At 47.2% G+C, this 15,346-nt stretch overlaps 1 long non-coding RNA gene across 2 annotated transcripts in view; it reads left to right on the forward strand.

Annotated features, from left to right (window-relative positions):
• LOC116621978 overlaps positions 1 to 13,796 on the forward strand; it is a 49,795-nt gene extending 35,999 nt beyond the window's left edge. For both annotated transcript variants that reach the window (XR_004297492.1, XR_004297493.1), the window contains one exon: positions 13,592 to 13,796. This is a non-coding gene — a long non-coding RNA (uncharacterized LOC116621978). The remainder of the gene's footprint in view (positions 1 to 13,591) is intronic.
• Positions 13,797 to 15,346: the final 1,550 nt, after the last annotated feature.

The raw sequence follows: 15,346 nt of genomic DNA on the forward strand, positions 1-15,346 counted from the left end.
GAATGAATAAATAAAAAAATCTTAAAAAAAAAAAAAAGAAAATGAAAAAGCCGTTGGGACCATACCAAAAGGGAAGGCTTCTTTTTTTTTTTTTTTTTTTTAAAGATTTTATTTATTTATTTAATTGACAGAGAGAGAGAGAGAGAGACAGCGTGAGGGGCAACACAAGTAGGGGGAGTGGGAGAAGGAGAAGCAGGCTTCCAGCTGAGCAGGGAGCCTGATGCGGGGCTCGATCCCAGGACCCTGGGATCATGACCTGAGCCGAAGGCAGTCACTTAACCAACTGAGCCACCCAGGCGCCCCGGGAAGGCTTCTGTACAGCAAAGGAAATCATTAACAAAACAAAAAGACAACTTACTGAATGTGAGAAGATATTTGCAAATGATACATCCCATAAGGGGTTAATATCCAAGGTATATAAAGAACGTATACAACTCAACACCAAAAATCCCCCCCAAATAATACAAATAATCTGATTTTAAAATGGGTAGGGGGGGGGCACCTGGGTGACTCAGTCATTTAAGCGACCGACTCTTGATTTTGGCTCAGGTCGTGATCTCAGGGTCATGAGATCGAGCCCCATATCAGGCTCCACGCTCAGCGCAGATGCTTAAGATTCTCTCCCTCTGCCCCTCCTGCCTGTGCAATCAATCAATCAATAAATAAAATCTTTTTTAAAAAACGGGCAGAGGACCTGAATAAACATTTTTCCAAAGAAGCCATATGGATGGCCAACAGATACATGAGAAGATGCTTGACATCACTAATCATCAGGAAAATGCAAACCAAAACCACAATGAAATATTACCTCACACCTACCAAAATGGCTAGAATCAAAAAGACAAGAAATAACAAGTATGGTGAGGATGTGGAGAAAAAGGAACCCTCATGTTGGTGGGAATGTAAATTGGTACAGCCACTGTCAGAAACAGTATAGAGGTCCTCAAAAAATTAAAAATAGAAATACTATGTGATTCAGTAATTCCACTACTGGATATTTATCCAAAGAAAACAAAAACACTAAATTAATGTTTAATTCTTTTTTAATTAAAAAGATAAAACACCCTTATGTTTATTGCAGCATTATTTACAATAGCCAAGATATGGAAGCTGCTAAAGTGTACATCAACAGGTGAATGGATAAAGAAGATGTGGTATACATATATAATGGAATATTACTCAGCCATTAAAAAGAATGAGATCTTGCCATTTGCAACGACATGGATGGATCCAGGGTATTATGCTAAGTAAAATGTCAGTCAGAGAAGGACAAATACCATATGATTTCACTTATATGTGGAATCTAAAAAAACAAAACAAATGAACAAACAAAAAGTAGAAACAGACCCATAAATACAGAGGACAAACTGATTGTTGCCAGAGAGGAGGGACTAGGGATGGGCAAAATGGGTGAAGGGGAGTGGGAGGTACTGTCTTACAGTTATGGAATGAGTAAGTCATGGGGATGAAAGGTACAGCATAGGAAATACAGTCAATGATACGTAATAGTGTTGTGTAGTGACAGATGGGAGCTACATTTGTGGTGAACCTAGCATAATGTATAGAGTTGTTGAATCGCTGTGTTACACACCTAAAACTAATGTAACATTGTGTGTCAACTATACTTCAATTAAAAAAACTGCAGAAAATGAAAAAACATTTAAGCAGGAGGATGACTTGTCAGATGTGTGCTTCAGAAAAAAAAAAAATTGCGCTAGAGTCCTGCAAAAGGATAGATTTGAGAATGTTCCCAATTGAAGGCAGAGACCTTAGAGTGGAGGATATAGCAAGAGATTAAAGGGAAGTTGTTGAAGAGCTGCCCAGGGCAGGTCTAGGGTCCCAGAGAGGAGGAGTGGTCTGGGGAGAGATGTCCAGGCTCAGGAGACTGGCCTTGAAGACTGGACAGTCATGCGGAGTGAGGAAGAAGAAGGGCTCTTTATGAATCCCACAGTTTTTGAGTTCCTGTTACTATTGCTACATAATAAGCCACCCTAAAACATAGCAATGTCAAACAACCATTTTATTATGCTCATGGATTATGTGGGTTAGGAATTAGAACAAGGCACAGAGGAGATGCTTCTTTCTGCCCCCAAAGACTCAAAGGTTTGGGAGTGACTTGAAGTTTGGAGATTGGAGTTACTTGCAGGCTTTTTCATCCACGTGTCTGGTACCTGGGTGGGAATGACTCCAATGCTGAGGACCTACATAAGGACTTAACAGCGTGGTGGCCTCAGGGTAATCAGATTTCTTGCATGGTGACTGCCTTCCTCCAGAACAAGTGTCCCAAGAAAACCAGTAGAAGCTTCATGGCCTTTTCTGACCTAGCATCAGATGTCATGCAGTGTCATTTCTACTACATTCTGTTGGTCAGAGTAGTCCCAATCCCACCCAGATTCAAGGGGAGAGGGCACAGACCCTACCTTTCAGTGGGAGAAGTGTCAAAGAATTTTGTGGCTATTTTCTTTAAAAGCACCAGGGTAATTTGGTGGATTTGGGGGCCATCACTGAGATGGAATTCCATGAGAAGAGGCAGAGTATATTAGTATGCTAGAGCTGCCTTAATAAAATACCACGACTGGGCAGTTTAGACAATAGAAACTTCTTTTCTCCCAGTTCCGGAGGCTGGAAGTCCCAAGATCAAGGTGTCAGCAGCGCTGTTTTTTTCTGAGGCCTCTCTCCTTGGCTTGTAGATGGATGTCTTTCTTCTGTGTGTGTCTGTATCTTCATTTCCTGTTCTTATAAGGACACCAGTCAGATTGGGTCAGAGCCAAAGGCCCTCTCTCCAAATACAGTCACATTCTGAGGTAGTGGGGTTAGGGCTTCAACATACGAATTTTGGAGGGACACAGTTCCTTCCATCACACAGAGTTATCAGAGAAGGTAATGAGATCAAATTCTAGAAATGGGCCTGAAGGGACAAATGAACCCAAGATGATGTGCCTGGAATTCAAGAGCAAGGTCCAAGCTGGAGGCAGGGAATTGGGGATTATTAATGAGGTGTGGTTGAAGCCTTAAGTGTGGATAGGTTCACCCAGAGAGAATGTAAAACATGAGAGGAAGAGATTCTTTTCTGATTACTAGCATATGGTAATATGTATTGCACAAGAATACCTGCTAACTAATGATAATTCATGCCAATTAACTAATCCATACTAATTCTGGATAACTTTGCATCAGTTATCTTACTTGTTTTGCTCAAACATGTCCTCCATGAGAATTATTATCCTTAATTCACAGATGGGGTGACTGAGGCTCAGCAAAGTAAAAACGGGGGTCAAATCCAGCCCCCCCATCTATTTTTGATTGGCTTATATTTTTTAATGGCTGAAGAAAAAAGAATAATATTCTGTGTCAAGTAAAAATTATATACAATTCCAATTTCAGCATCCTTAAATAAAGTTTTATTGGCACACAGCTATAACAGCAAGGTTGAGTAGTTTTGATGGAGACACTATGGCCTGCAAAACATAAAATATTTACTACTGTGGCCCTTTACAGAAAATGTCGGCCAATCCCTGGGTTGGATGGCTTGACCAGTTGCAGAACTAGTCAATGGTAAATTTGGGTTTCCAGCCCAGGCAATCTGGCTTCACCATCTCAGGCACTGATTTACTGAAAGACTTTGCTGGCCATTTCAGATACAACAAGAGTCAGGGATTTTTGCAACATAGGCAGGAACTTGTCCCACCAAGGCCAAGCTCAATCATTTCCCCTTGGCCTTACACAGATTAGACAATGGGGACACTCAGGAATCTGAGTCCTGTTGAGAATTCCCATTTTTTTCACCTTAGTCACTTTGCCTCTGTCCATTTTACAAATCCTGGTGTGTTAATCATAGGCCATTTGGTAGCAAAGAACAAAACCCGCATATGCTTCAGTAAAGAGGGCTTATGGGAAGCATGCAGGGGCATCCAGGAATCCCGGTTTCAGGAAGAACACCAGACTTCCAAAGACCTGGAAATTTGTGTGGGAGTTACTCTCTGTGGGGTCCCATGTCTCTTATTTTCTCTCAGCACCTGAACGCTTCTCCTCTATGAATATTAGTGCCCTCTGCCATTCTCTTCACTTTAATTCCCAGTAAGACTATGACTTCCTTTTGACTCTTGGTTACATCCACACTTGTTACCCTTCCTCCCTTGGGAACCTTCTAACATGTGTCTTATATGTATGACTCCAAAGAAATTTTTATAAAACACAAATCTGAACATGCCCTACTTCTGATTAAAAATCTTCAGTGATTTCCCATTTCATCCCCATCCTCCTGGCTTGGGATGCTGTGTGTGAAGTTAGGAGCTGTGGCAGCTATCTTGCAGCCATTAGGTGGCAAACTCCAGGAAGAAAGCCACCAAACTGGGGACGATAAAGTGGAAGCATTAAAATAAATGTGATTCTTGATGATATTATTCAGACAGAATCCAGCCTAGTACTCTCCATTTCCAAAATTCTTGTAAAGTACACCATAAATATTGTGTTGGTTTCAGATGTTGTTAGGTATAATTGTAAACTGTAAATGACTTATAATTGAAAAACCCTAATTGATTCAGGGCCTTGGCAATAATGTTTTTAGGATGATTGTCTTTACTCTTCTCAGGAGACCAGAACTTAGAATTGTGCAGAGCAAGGACCACAGTCTATGGAAATTCCAGGTGGGAAATGTATCTCTAGGGGCTAGGGACCTCGACAAGGACACATCAGAATGATGGAGTCAAGAGACTCTTTGGAGTGAGTTAGAAATGCAAGATGAAGAAATAAATATAGCGAACGTACACTATTCCTTCAGGATGTTTTGCTGTGAAAGAGAGCCAAGAATTTGTTGGAAACTAAAGAAGGACGTGGAATCAAAGAATACATTTTTTATAAGATAAGAGGTTCTAGACCATATTAGGGTGCCGAAGGGAATGTTGGAGTAGAGAGAAAATATTCTTGCTACAGGAAAAAGGGGAAAAGTGAAGGAGGGAAGTTCTTAAGAAAGTGGGTTGGGGGCAAGGTTCAGAAGACAAGTAGAAAGCGAGGTCTTGGGGCGCCTGGGTGGCTCAGCTGTTAAGCGTCTCTGCCTTTGGCTCAGGTCATGATCCCAGGGTCCTGGGATCAAGCCCCACATCGGGCTCCTTGCTCAGCGGGGAGCCTGCTTCTCCCTCTGCTGCTCCCCCTGCTTGTGCTCTCTCTCTCTTTCTCTGTCAGGTAAATAAATAAAATCTTAAAAAATAATAATAATAATAATAAAAAGAAAGCTAGGTCTTGGGCTGGTGTACTTGCTTGTTGGTCATGGAGGCAAAAGCAGAGAACAGCGGGGCAGGAGGAGACAGGAGGGTGGATTTGGTGGAGTACAAAGCAAGGGCATCAGCTGTGAGTGGACATGACAGAGGAGGTTCAGAGCTTTAAGGAGAAAGCAGAAAGGCCAAAGTAATTATCATGGACCTTGGGGAAATGAAGGTAATAGAGAAGCAGTAGCCTTCCAGAGCAGTGATGCCTGGTCTCCATATGAAGAGGCTGGTGCTGGATGTTCCATGGGACCCATCAACAGGACTCAGCTCCGCCTCCTTAAAACTGCAATCTTAAACCTTAGGACAGTCGCCTCCCCTCTCCAAGCCAGAGTTTCTTCTGTCATTTGGTGATGATTATGTTTAGCCCGTTCGGAGCTTGCTGAGCTCAGAGGCAAGAAGAGTGGGGATGCAGCACAGTAATGGCTCCGTAGATGGCACTCAGTAAATGGGAGCCACCGTGATTTGGACTGGTTGCACGTAACAGGCTTCCTGCTCACCCTCCAACCATGGTGGAGTAACAGTTGCACAGTGTGTCCCCTCCTGTCATTGCAGAATCTTCCTTATTCATTGCTTTTCAAATGATTGCCTTAAAGATTCTTGAGGACAAACAGTCCTCAGGGTGTTTCTGTGGTTAGTTGTCGGGGAGGGAGGAGAGAGGGAAGGGGAAACACCTACAAGTTACTTCTCAGACTGTAGGGCATCGAAGTTCCATAGAAACGTGAGCTGTGTATGTAACTTTAAATGGTCTGGTAGGTACTTTGAAAAAATAAGAAGAAACAGGTGAGGAGAACCTGGGTGGCTCAGTCGGTGAAGCGTCTGGCATCTGCTCGGGTTGAGATCCCGGGGTCCTGGGATCAAGCTGAGTGGGGCTCCCTGCTCAGCGGAGAGTCTGCTTCTCCCTCTGCCTCTGCCCCTCCCCCCACTTGTGCACAGGCTCTCGCTCTCTCGCTCTCAAATAAATAAAATATTTAAAAAAAAAAAACAAGTGATGTTAAATTTTAGAAAATATTTTACTTAATCTCCCATAGCCAAATAATTGTCATTTCAATATGGAGTCAATATAAAAATAATTGAGATATTTCACATTATTTTTTAACATTCTAAGTCTCTGAAATCTGATGGGTGCTTTTACTCGTACAGCCCATCTCAAATAAGACTAACCATGTTTCGAGGGCTTGAAATACGGGGGGTGAGTGGCTACTGCACTAGATAGCTCAGGTGCAGAGGTGGGATGGCAGAGTAGGAGCAGAAGGAGACCTTGGCTGGAATCTGACAGCCTGAGCTGCTGAGTAAAGCTCTTGGCAAGAGCCCAGCATGTATTTTGCACAGCCCATCTTGCTAACTTTCATCCCCAGCACGTATTTGGACGGTAATTACTACCGTGCTCTTCTTCATCCCCAAGAGTACGGAGCCCACACAATGGATGGAGAAGGGCACCCCATCTCTCTGGTCAGGAGAACCACAGAGACCAGAGCCTGACTTCCTCTAGCACAGAATCCACAAGATATAACACTTGATGACACATTGTTACCACTCACTGATCCATTTTGCCTGTCTTTGAAAACCAACCAAATATTGTGCCTGACCTCTCACAAAGGGGAGCTCTCATGCCCCTTACGAGAGAGGAGGGCAGGATCTGAGACGGGCAAGTTCCGTCTTGTTGCCCTCAGGCAGAGAGTCAGGGGAGGAAGAAAATCTTAGCTCATGTCTGTCTGACTGTGAGTCATTGGAGCTGTCTCTCATCAATCAATCATCAACCAGATGTCCATACACCTTTTTTTTCTTTGCGTCTTAAAAATTGTGATAAAATACACATAACATAATATTTACTGTTTTTAAGTACATAAGTTAGTGGCATTAAGCACATTCATATTGCACAACCATCACCACTCCCTAGTTCCCGAACTTCCTCATCACCCCAAACAGAAACTCCGTACTCATCAAACAGTAATTCCCCATTCCCCAGCCCCTGGCAACCTGAATCTGCTTTCTGACTGAGTTTGCCAGTTCTGGACATTTATCTACATGGAATCATATAATATGTGATCTTTTATGTATTGCTTCTTTCTCTTTTCGAGGTACATCCATGTTATAGTAAGCGTCAGTGCTTTGTTCTTTTTTATGGCTGAATAATATTCCACTGTGTGAATGGACCACACTTTGTCTCTCCACCCATCCGCTAATGGATATTTGGCTTGTTTCCTTCCACCTTTTGGCTACTGTGAAGAGAGCTACTGTGACCATCTGTGCACGTTTTTGTTAGAGTTCTTGTTTTCTCTATATACTTTTTGCCCAGTCTTTTCTCTCAGAGGGCAAGGACCTTAGCTTCTTTAGCTAAGTGATCTCGCTGGTAGGCGACTTGCATGTTAGCAATTGTGGGAGTATCTGTGATAGTGTGATTTATAATGAAAAATATATATTTGATTTTCACCCCTGTTTCTGTCATAAAGCTCCCAAATCTCTTGGAATTTCCCGTAATGGGAGTAATGAAGGTGTTTGTTGTTACGTTAATGAGGTGACTTCTGAAAAGCACCTAAGGATGGGGGCCAGTCACCAGAGGAGTCAACTTTCAGTAAACCACCCCCCTCCTTCCGCCATCTCCTGGGAGGGGAGAGGGGCTGGAGATTGAGTTCAGTCACTAATGACCAAAGATTTAATCAGTCATGACTATGTAATGAAGCTTCCATTAAAATCCAAAAGGCTGGGTTTTGGAGGGCTTACAGTTTGGGGAACCAGAATGCTTCCACATGCCACCAGGCTTAGCCCCAAACTCCATGGGGACAGAAACTCCTTTGACTGGGACCTCGCCCTATGTTTCACTTCATCTGGCTGTTGATTCATATCCTTTATTATTTTTTTAAGATTTATTTATTTATTTGAGAGCGAGAGAGCAGAGTGGTGAGAACACAAGTCGGGGGAGAGGCAGAGGGAGCCTGATCCGGGGTTCAATCCCAGAACCCTGGGATCATGACCTGAGCTGAAGGCAGATACTTAACCGACTGAGCCACTGAGGCGCCCCAGTTCATATCCTTTAATATTCTTGGTAATAAACTGGTAATCTAATGAGTAAACAGGTTTCCTGAGTTCTGTGAACTACTCTAGCAAATTAATCAAACCCAAGGAGGAGGTTGTGGGAAGCAGGTGACAATTTGGTCTTGCACCTGGCATCAGAAGTGGGAGGGGGGCAATCCTGTGGGACTGAGCCCCCAACCTGTGGGGTCTGACTCAGTGTAGTGTTGGAATTGCGTCAAACTGTAGGACACCCAGCTGGTGTCAAAGAATTGCTTGGTGGTGTGGGGAAAAACCCCACATGTTGAAATGAGGTTCAGAATCATCGACTCCTCATTTTCCTCTTCCTTGACCCGCTCTTTGTCATGGCAGCCGTGCATCCAGCCCGGAGTCTAAATCTCTAGTGGAGGAACTAGATTGCAAATTTAATTTTAATGCATTTAAATCTAAATAGCTCCATGTGGCTAGAGGCCACAGGTTGGCTCTGCAGCTCTAGTATGACTGAGGGTCCCTCTCCCCTTCTCCCCACCACACTCTGAGCTCATCAAGGCTGTTCTGAGTCCCGTTTGCCTCTGTGTTCTGGCCACAGAGCCTGACACGTGCAGGCCCCAGAGAATATGAAGGAGTAAGTACCCTCAGGTCTCCTGTTTGCCTTTGTATTCCCAAATTTCTCTCCGCTTTTGACAAATATATTTGTGCGATAGCTACTGGTATTTTCTGATAACCTTTCAAACCTCAGGGAGACGCGTATGTCGTCAGCGCAGATCACAAATCAACCCTAAGGTGCAGGGGCCAGCAGAGGTAGGAGCATGGGGGTGAGGGGCTTGGGTGTTTAGATTCCCAAGAGTCTCTGGCTCAGCCACAAATGGTACCAACGCATCCCTGACTGTTTGGAAATCAGAAGAGACCCCAGTTCCTGTTACTCAGGCAGCCCCTGGTCTACTTCTCCTTCTGGTCCCTCAGCTCTGCTCCTTTAGAAATCATGGAAGATTGTGCAAGACTGTTGAATCTCAGAACTGTACCTCTGAAACAAATAATGCAATATATGTTAAGGAAAAAAAAAAGAAGAAGAATGTAGCAGGAGGGGAAGAATGAAGGGGGGGGAATCGGAGGGGTAGACGAACCATGAGAGACGATGGACTCTGAAAAACAAACTGAGGGTTCTAGAGGGGAGGGGGGTGGGAGGATGGGTTAGCCTGGTGATGGGTATTGAGGAGGGCACGTTCTGCATGGAGCACTGGGTGTTATGCACAAACAATGAATCATGGAACACTACATCTAAAACTAATGATGTAATGTATGGGGATTAACATAACAATAAAAAAATAAAAAAAAAATCATGGAAGATTGAGAAATTTTGCTTCATCAGAAGATAGATCTGTGAAGGGTAGAGAACAGAGAACCTCAGCTCTAGGGCAACTAGGGAGTGCTGGGGACCCAGACTCCTGGCAGCGAGGACTTCATGGCTCTGAGCCTCTGCCTTCCCAACTCTGTTAACAATCCCTCTGTAGAGGATTATCTGCACAAGGAAGAGAGACGGAGAATATTCACACAACAGGACGCTCCTCTACAGGAAGGAGAATGAGCCAATCATAACAACGTGCACAACTGTGGATGAATCTCACAGACATAATGTTGAGCAAAAGAAGCCAGGCAGCAGAGGCACCTGGTGGCTCAGTTGGTTGAGCGTCCGACTCTTGACTTCAGCTCAGGTGATGGTCTCGGAGTCTCGGGGTCGTGGTATTGAGCGCTGCATCAGGCTCTGTGCACGCAGCGGGGAGTCTGCTTGAGATTCTCTCTCTCCCTCTGCTCCTCCTCCCACTCATGTACTCTCTCTCTCTCTCTCTTGCCCTCTCTAAATAAATAAAATCTTTAAAAAGAAGAAGAAGCCGCCACTAGGCATAAAAGAAGAGGCACTGTCTGAAATTTTAAAACAGGTCGATTAGACCGAGTCGATTAGAATCAGGACAGTCCGTCTCGTGTGTGGGGGGGGTGGGGGGAGGACGGGCACGGGGTGAGGGCAAGGGGGTGGTGAGATGTTCTCCTTCTTGATCTTGTGACCATTTGTTGGTGGTACATTTATGATAAGTGTAATGTTCTTTATGTATATTATACTTTGGTAAACAGTTCACTAGAGAGAGAAAGAAGGGAGGACGGAAAGAAAAGAGGCGGGAGGTAGAGGGGATGGAGGGGTGCAGGGACAGAGAAAAGAGAAAGGGAGGAGGGAGCACTTTCCTGGCACAGGAGAAGTGAAGGGTGGGTTTCAGAGATTTCTGCAGCTGCAGATTTGAGGTGAGTGAGTTGACACAGGGCTCCGTGAAGACAGTGAAAATCATTTCCTACTCTTCCCCACCCCACCTCATCCACACAGAGGGGCGCTGGGAGAAACACCAGCACCGTGCACAGAAATATCTGTGTTCCCAGCACAGTTGTCAGACCTGAAGCCATCTGGATAGTGCCTGAGGCAGAGACCACCACGGACAAATGCCCACTATGGGCAGGATTATTTCCACGGGCTTCAGATGGTCTCGGTCCCCCAAGCCTCAGAACAGGCAGGGACCATGATTTCTTGACTCTGACATGGTGGCGACCCCAAATCTGTCCTTCTCTCTGCCCCCTGTTGTCTGCGGAGGCAACACCAGTGATGTGTTGAGATGGCTTGTACCCTCTCACAAAGAGATAGTTGTTAAAATTTCAGGAATTTTAGGAGCCATTATTAGAAATCAATCATATAAAATTAAGTAAGTCACATTTTAAAAAGACAAATTCTTAAAATCCATCACCTCCTAATTTCTTTGCTGTATTTGAGGAGCAAATCAAGTTCCAACATACATCTTTGTTTCACGTCTGTCTTTCGTTAACGTAAACAAAAATACCACCCGACATTCATGTCGCACCTACACTTCTTCGTCAGTGAACGAGCTACATCTTTGCTGGATTAGATAATAATCAAATATTCGTTTGTAGTCTGATATTGTGATATTACTGTTGGCGACAGAATTATGAAAATTGGTGCTGGGTTTTGCAAGAAACAGCAAGTCTCCTGAAACTATAGTCGTATGGAATTTACAACGAAGAGTATCATGGATTGTACTATTATTTGTAAACTGTGTGCTACCTGTGCTTTAAAATCAGTAAATCTTTTATTGTAAACGTAAGTCTCTATATACAGGCGTACTGTTTCTTCTGGAGCCCGTTAACATTTAACAGCACACCGCAGTGCAGAAAGCACGTGGACTTCCGATTGCGAACGAGCCATGTTCAAATCCCAGCTCCACCGCTACCTGTGTGACCTTCACCGGGTCACTTACCTTTTTGAACCTCAGTTTTCTCTAACACCGGGTCTGTAGTAACTGTCTGAAGGAGACCTTTGGTTAGAGCTAATGAATGGGAAGTAGGTGGCCTGGGGTGTGGCGTAGACCCTGGCCACCATCAACATTTTGGCTATTTCCGCCTGCTGGAGACAGGCCTGCAGCAGTGACCACAGAGGAGGCTCCCGGCATCTGTCCCTCTGACTTCCTCCATCTGGAGCCCACAGGGCACCCCTTCGTGACCTGCCATCTGTGCTGCACGCTGTCCACTCCCCAAACTTTTCCAGGCTCCTTGAAATAGTCTCGAGCGGGCGGGTCTTTTCTCCCTCCAGAGCTGAGGAAGCCGGGGCCCAGGGATTGGCTCTGTGGCCAGCACAGCTCCATCCACGCACATCAGTGCGGTCATGGGCTCTCCTCGTCTGCAGCTGGAAGGAGGACACTCGGCCAGGGGAGGACATGACTTGCCGAAGGCCACCAGCCTTGGAACCCAGGAGCAGCTGACTCCAGACCGTGGGCCCCTCCCAGACCCTACCGGGCTGACCCCCCCAGATCATGACTGAGGTGGCCAGAGTCCCCTGTTGCCACCTGAACCATTCACGGAGACCCTCAGTGCTGCTGGTTCGGGAACAGTTAACACGTATCTCACGTGGCAGTGTGCCAGGCAGATGCTCTCTCTCCGTGAATCTGAAGGGCTACCCTGTGAGGGACAACTTGAGATACTTCCATTTCACAGATGAGGAAAGAGAGGCTCAGGGGAATGAAATGACTCCTTGCCAAGAACACACAAGTAACCACCTCCTCCTTGGGGGCCCCAGACTGTCCCTCCGATTGCACATCCTCGCATCTGTCTTCTGACTCAGACAGTTGTGTTCCTCCCATGGAAGCTCATCAAGCACTGGTCTGTCTAGGAACTGGACTCAGGTTCACAGTGGACCGCTTTCGGAAGGAAGTGGTGGAGGCACAGAGCCAAAGCCATGTGAGCAAGAGTAACTTGGGTCTCACAAAATTTTCTCTTGGAGCTCAGAAGAGAGTCCAGCCCCAGGCCTCCGCTTCAGCACCTAGCAGTGCAGATCCCTCCCTCAGACCCAGGGGTCCTGCCCCCAACCCCTCCTCCTTCAGACCCAGGAGTCCCCCCCAGCCCCTCCTCCCTCAGACCCAGGAGTCCAGGCCCCCAGCCCTTCCTCCCTCAGACCCAGGAATCCAGGCCCCCCAGTCCCTCCTCCCTCAGACCCAGAGGTCCAGCCCCCAGCCGTTCCTCCCTCAGTGACCTTTTCTGGCTCTGCTGCTTCCTTGCTGCATCACTCTGGCTAGGAAACTGTTCTTCTCAGGCCTCAGGCTCCCTCTCTGAAAAAGGAGACACTTCTCTTGCTTTCCTGGGAGAGTTTAGAACTCCCAGAAAAAGAAGTCTCCTTCTTCTTCCTCTCCCTCTTTTTGGCTCTTTCTGTTTCTGTTTCCTTCAGGGACATGGACAGGAGCAAAGGAGGAAGCTGGGACGAGGCGTCCTCAGCTGCAGGGACAGGGTTAAGGAAGGACAGGGCCCCCGGAGGCCCCACAACTTCCTCCTGGAGGCCGAAGGTGGACATGCAGTCACTGCTGCCTCCCTCTCTCCCTCCCTCCCAGAATTTCTGCCGAATCTTGGAGGCCTAGGTGTTTCCCAGAATGCAGGCGTGTGGGAGGAAAGGCCCTGTGGGCTGCCGCTGTCCAGGGCTCTGCTCAGCGCTGGGACCCAAGCCCTCTGAGTTCCTGGAAGTCCACAGGCAATCTGCTTCCAGATTTGGATCTTTGCTGACCCTGGGGCACCTTGTCTAGAGCTCCTAATCCCATGCCTCTCAGGACTGACCACTCAGGGATGGCTCCCCGAGCAACTGGGTAGCGGTGTGGGGAGGGGGTCCCAGCACTGGGCTCTCTCCTGCCCACTTCGCCCTCCTCCCTGTCCCTCTCCCCTCCCTCCTCCTCCTCTACCCTCCTTCCTCTTCTCTCCTTTTCCTCCTCTTCTTTGTCTTTCAGGAAGACAGAACGGGCGGTGGTAGTTGTGTCTTCCATCGGGATCTCATTCATCCGACACGTGTTTGTTGAACACCTACTGTGTACCAGGCACGGGTCCAGATCCCAGCGGAACAGAGTCATGACCAAAACAGGCAAAGAGCACTGCCGGTATGGAGCTTGTGTTCTAACGAGGGAGATGCACTTTATACAAGAAAGGCAATAAACGGGCAACTTACACTTTATGTAGGAAGGTGAAAAATGCTGTGACAAACAGGAAAGAGCAGAGGGAGGTAAAGGGGAACAGGAGTGGGGGGGGCAGGTTTCCAGATTAGGGTAGCCAGGTAAGCCAGCCTCCCTCTTCCCTTCTCCCTCCCTCACTTCTTTCATTCCTCCTCTCCTCCATCCTTCCACCCTTCTCTGTTTCTCTCCCTTCCTCGTCCCTCCATCCTCTGTCTCTCCCTATCTACACTCTCCCAGAGCACTTCCTTCCCACCCAGACACATTTGCCTGGACTCAGGTATTTAACAAAACACCACAACTTCCTCACCTTACTTCCCCAGGGCCCTTGCTTTCCCTCCTTCCCCAGGAGACAAGTCATCGTTGAGAAGGGTACCTGACCGAAATGAGGCAAATGTAGTCAGAAGGAGCTCAGACGAAAGGCTCAGTGAGCTGCCTCGCAGTCTCCTTGCTCCTCAGGGTCCTCAGGGAGCTCTGCTCAACCTCGCTCTGCGTTCCCCCTCTCCTCCAGCCCCACAGCTATTGCCTGCGTCCCAGCTCAGACTTGTTCAGAAGAGACCCTGATATAACCCCGCCACTCAGCCACCCCTGCCATAAGTCCCCGGTCTCTCCATCCAGTTTGTCCCTCACAGGCACCCAGAGCCGCCCCCCCATCTGCTCCCAGCCCTCCCATAACTCTCCAGCACCCCCAGGACCAAATCCCAGCCCCTGAATCTGCCAATCAAAACCTGCATGTGGTGAACCCAGCTATGCATCCCACCCGCACCCAGTGCTTTGCGCTTTATGCTTCTACACATCAACCCACCTGTACTTTGCTGACCAGCCAGGACATTTCTTGCCTTGCGTGCCCTTCCTACTCCACTTTCTAACCACCAGTCCCACCCCCACCCTTACCTTGGCTAACTCTGCTCCTCCTGGACATCACCTCCTCCAGGAAGCCCACCCTGATTCTTCAGCCGGGTTGGGGCATCCTCGCACTCGTCTTTGATCCTCTGTTTACACAGCTGTCTCCTTCACAAGATTGGCATCTCCACAAGGGCAGGGCCCGGGTCTGAGTCATCTCTGTGTGCCTGGCATCACCCAGCCGGGAGCCTGGCCCACTGGCGGTGTGGGAGATGTTCCTACAGGGAACAAATGTTCTTCTCCCCTGCCTTTTCTCCATTTCTGCCTTATTTTCTCCCCACTCTTCACCCCTGTCCTGGTTTTCTGTAAACCAAAGCCCGAGGTTTTCTGATGATGATGGAAATCTTGGGAGGGCCACTGTGTACCCAGGGCAGGGAACAGAGATCAGTCTCCACTGGAGTAGAGGGTTCTGGGAGAGATGGGTGTTAGTGAGGAGAGCAAGAGGTGATCCTGCCACTACCTCTTGCCTCCTGTGGGAGTGCCCGGTTTCATCTGTCCTTGTCTTGGCTACTGCCAGCCTTGGTCATCTCTCCCTGCAAGGAATTTTGGGAGACTGGACATGTGAATCTGAGGGAGGAGGGGGCTGGCAGCTTGGACTTTTGGGAGGGAGGAGGGGGCTGGGGGCCTGGACTCCTG

The sequence above is a fragment of the Phoca vitulina genome, unplaced genomic scaffold, assembly GCF_004348235.1.
Source record: "Phoca vitulina isolate PV1807 unplaced genomic scaffold, GSC_HSeal_1.0 scaffold52, whole genome shotgun sequence".
In the NCBI taxonomy this organism is placed as follows: domain Eukaryota; kingdom Metazoa; phylum Chordata; class Mammalia; order Carnivora; family Phocidae; genus Phoca; species Phoca vitulina.